Source organism: Sorex fumeus, unplaced genomic scaffold (genome assembly GCF_029834395.1).
Source record: "Sorex fumeus unplaced genomic scaffold, SorFum_2.1 ptg000007l, whole genome shotgun sequence".
In the NCBI taxonomy this organism is placed as follows: Eukaryota; Metazoa; Chordata; class Mammalia; order Eulipotyphla; family Soricidae; genus Sorex; species Sorex fumeus.
The window spans coordinates 39,746,972-39,751,556 of NW_026606064.1; the positions used below are offsets into that span (position 1 = coordinate 39,746,972).

General features: G+C 41.2%; 1 pseudogene; it reads left to right on the forward strand.

Moving 5' to 3' along the window:
- The first annotated feature begins 210 nt into the window (after positions 1-210).
- LOC130016877 (uncharacterized) lies at positions 211-406 on the forward strand (annotated as a pseudogene).
- The last annotated feature ends 4,179 nt before the right edge of the window (positions 407-4,585 follow it).

Here is a 4,585-nt window from a genome sequence, read left to right on the forward strand (position 1 = left end):
GGTATGGAGGATCACATGGGATGCTAGAACTTGAACCTGGGTAAGCTGTGTGCAAGGCAAGTGCCCTACCTGCTGTACTATTGGTGTGGCCCCATGTCTAGACATTTTTGAAACAACTCTAATTGGGAGGCAACTTACAATCTGGATCCTACTTAAGTCTCAATGACCAAAGCTGTGCCACTTGTTAAATGTGCCTTACCTCCCCTGATCCTACCTATTCTTTCAGATTTCATTTCTATAGTTCATTACAAAGAGATGTTTCTCTGTGCAAAGCACCAAAACCACAATGTAGGGGTGCAACGTTCTATTCTGAGTGTGAAACTGGTCTGGATGTTGCTTTGTGCGGCCTCTCTTCATTCTTCTTTTTTTCTTGAGGATTAGAGGGGGAGAATGAAGTATAAATGGTTTCTGTAAAAATAGTAAAGTTGGGTGGCTAAACAGTGGGGCATAAAATGTTTAGGATGCTCAGAAATGCCAGTGGACTGCCAAAGGATAGTAGTTTGCTCTATATGGATGGCTTGCAAATTTTTTCTTTCCTGTTTTTGTCTTCTGTTCCATCAGTGTACACATACATGATATAAGGACTGCCATTCATGGGATTTTAGTTGGTTAAGGATTCATCATTGATCAAGAGTCAAATATGGCTTCAATAGAAAAAAGGAAGCCTCTCTAGCCTTCAAAACTAAGAATGATTGAGAACAAGGAACACAAATGGAAAGTAGGATTTTGATAGTTTCTTTTCTTTTTTTCACTTTTTTGTTTTTTGGATAACACCCAGCGATGCTCAGGGGTAACTGTTCGCTCTGTACTCAGAAATTACTCCTGGCGTAATTTGGTGCTGGTGGTGCTCAGGGGACCATATGGGATGCTGGGAATTGAACCTGGGTTGGCCGCATGCAAGGCAAATGCCCTACCCGTTGTGCTATTGCTCCAGCCTCGATAGTTTCTTTTGAGGACAATTTAGGTATATATCCCCACCACTGTGACTTAAGTTCAATAGTTCCAGATAAAATACTTTCTCTCATTTTTGTGGGAGGACATTGCCAGTATCTACCACCATGGCTATATTCCTCTCCCCTGAGCTAAGTACCAGGTGGTTCCAAGCCCTTGGGAGACTCATGAAATAATTTCAAAATGAATAAATCATCTCTTTCAGTTATTGGCTTCCCTCCTCATTTCTCTTGTTTCTGCTAATGGTATTGTATTTTTTGGGGTCATTCTTTCATTATACTAAAAAATATTTGCTTTATTGCTTTAAGTAAAGTGCTTCAATGATGGTAGCTGCACAAAACTCTTCTTCTATAGTTTATATTATTAAAAACTTTTTTTAATTAAAAAATTAGTTTTATTCTGAGACTGTTAGGATCAAGACTTCATTTCCTAGATTTCCTTATTATTAGGAGTTGCAACAAGTTAAGTTTCGACTTTGGCCACTGAGTGAAATGATCATCTCCATAAAGGGAAGAAGTGTGATCAACTTCTTCCTCTTCCTTCTTCTGCTGCCTGGACTGTGTCAGGATGGCAGAACAATGGGAAAGGAAGAACCTGGTCCTCAGACACCTGATGCTGTTATACAAGTCTGGGCTCTAACAGTCCTGGATTATTATAGGAGAGAGAGATAAAAATATACTCTAGGGCTGGAGTGAGAGTACAGTAGGTAGGGCATTTGCCTTGCACACAGCCAACCTGGGTTCGAACTCTGGCATCCTATATGGTCTCCCAAGAGCCTCCAGGAAAATTTGTGAATGCAGAGATGGGAGTAATTCCCGAGTGTTTACTGGGTGTGGCCCCCAAATAACCCTTCCTCCAAAATCTACTCTGTTTAAGTCCAAGTAGTTGTGGGTCTGTAGAAACTTGAAAATTTATCACCATTAACACATGCACTGGAAAACAATCTAAAGTTTCTCCCATGTGTTGCCTTGAAGCCTAGTCCACTTGTGGGATCAGATGCTGATTAGAAGTCCAAATTTTGGGGTAATTGGTGGCAGCTATGTCATTGTGGATGGAAAGTTCTGGCTTGTGGGTGTAAACGCAGAGACGCATTTTTCCTTGTTTTCAATTCTCTGTCTCCTAGATTCTGCTTGGCCCCAACTCTCACCCTTCCTTCCTTTCTTTTTTTTTTTTTTCTTCTTTTTGGGTCACACCCGGCGATGCACAGGGGTTGCTCCTGACTCTGCACTCAGGAATTATTCCTGGCGGTGCTTGGGGGACCATATGGGATGCCAGGGATCAAACCCGGGTTGTCCGCGTGCAGGGCAAACACCCTACCCACTGTACTATCACTCCAGTCCCCAACTCTCACCCTTTCTGAGAGTGAGCTTCTTTCAAATTCGTCATGGGTATAGCTCCTAAATAGAAGAGTTTCTAGGAACTTCCTCTGCCTTTCTATCTTTACTCCTACCCTTGCTATATTTTAATATCAGATTAATATTTATACTTTTTTGGTACCTCGACTTCCCTCTTTTTTTTTTATTCTAACAGAATTTTATTTATTTATTTTTTCTTTCTTTTTTTTTTCTTTTCTTTTTTTATTAGTGAAACATCATGAGGTATATACAGTTGTAGATTTACAATTTTTTGTGCTTGGGTTTCGATTATACAATGATCAGATGCCCATCCCTCCACCAGTGCCCATTTTCCACCACCATGGATAATATCCGCCCACCCCCACCCCCCCATCCCCCCCTGCCTCTGTGGCAGGGCAATCCCCTGTATTCTCTCTCTCCTTTTGGGTGTTGTGATCTGCAAAAGAGGCATTGAGTGGCAAACATGTTCAGTCCATAATCTACTTTCGACATGCATCTCCCCTCCTGGGAGGATCCTCCAAACACCCTTTATTTGGTGCTCCCTTCTCTATCTGAGCTGCCCTTTCCTCTAGAATGCCCGGCTGGCCATTAAACTATGGAGTAATCCTCCTGGTGCTGATCTCAGCTATTCTTGGGTATTAATCTCATATTTTGTTACTTTATATCCCTCAGATGAATGCAATCTTTCTATGTCTATCCCTCTCTTTCTGACTCATTTCGCTTAGCATGATACTTTTCATGTTGTACCACTTGTATGTAAATTTCATGACTTCATCTTTTCTAACAGCTACATAGTACTCCATTGTGTAGATGTACCAAAGTTTCTTTAGCCAGTCATCTGTTCTTGGGAATTCAGGTTTCTTCCAGTTTCTGGCTATTGTAAAGAGTGCTGCAATGAACAAACAAGTGCAGATGTCACTTCGACTATACATTTTTGCCTCTCTGGGATATATTCCCAGGAGTGGTATTGCTGGGTCAAATGGGAGCTCAATTTCTAATTTTTTGAGAATCGTCCATACTGTTTTCCAGAAGGGCTGAACCAGTCGACATTCCCACCAACAGTGAAGGAGTGTCCCTTTCTCGTCACATCGGTTGCTTTTGTTCTTTTGAATGTGGGCCAGTCTCTGAGGTGTGAGATGGTATCTCATTGTGGTTTTGATCTGCATCTCCCTGATGATTAATGATGTAGAGCATTTTCTCATGTGCTTGTTTGCCATTCGGATTTCTTCTTTGAGAAAGTTTCTGTTCATTTCATTGCCCCATTTTTGGATGGGGTTGGATGTTTTCTTCTTGTGGAGTTTAACCAGTATTTTGTATATCCTGGATATCAACCCCTTTCGACTTCCCTCTTTTTAAAAAATTGTTAAAAAATTTATAAGGTAGTTCGCAATATTTGATCACATTTAATATTCAAACACCAATCCCACCACCATTACACCTTCCCACCACCATATTTGGGATGTTTCCAGCCCAAACCCCAATCCCTGTCCAAAAGCAGAAGCAAAATAATATATCTAGTATTGTTATGAAAAACCGCTGAAAATGCTACAAAAAGGTATCCATAAAGGAAAGAGTGTGAAGATTGTTCTATTTTGGCAGGCGCAATTAAGACCTTCTATAAGATATCACTAACATGTTGTTAAAGGTTGAGCTTGTGAACTTTTGTATCTATAAATATATATATAAATATATATGTAAATATATATATCTATACTATATATATTTCCCTCTATGATTGATTGCCTACTATTTGAACCCCATCAAATCTGGTGTGGTACTCTTAGAGAATGGGTAGGGTGTGTCTTATGATGTGTCCAAGCTCGGCAGAGCATGTGGGGAGCAGCCTTGAATGATTGGGTTCTGGAGTTTTTTGACTGCTGGGGCTGGGTCCTTGGGGTGGGGAGGGCTCTCATCCACCCCCCTCTGGGGTGTCCCGAGTGAAACAGCCTGATGCGGGTCCGGTGGCATTGCTATGGGGAGTGTCATATTATGCTCTCTTCCGGCAGAGAAGGACATGTGCTCTTGACTTCCCTCTTTTGATCTTCAGTGACACCCCCTAGACTGCTGATGACCTAATCTTTTTTTCTCCTGCTAGTAATCTTTTCTATCGGACTATCTTCAGAAATCTATTGGTTTTATTTTTATTTTGTCTTTGCTCACAATGCCACCTGAAAGGATTGTCTTCGCCTTTTCATATTCAAAGACGACTCAGTCCTTTATTTGAGAGGCCAAGCACTGTCTTGTTCACTCTGACCTCTGAAATCCCATATTGCCTGCAG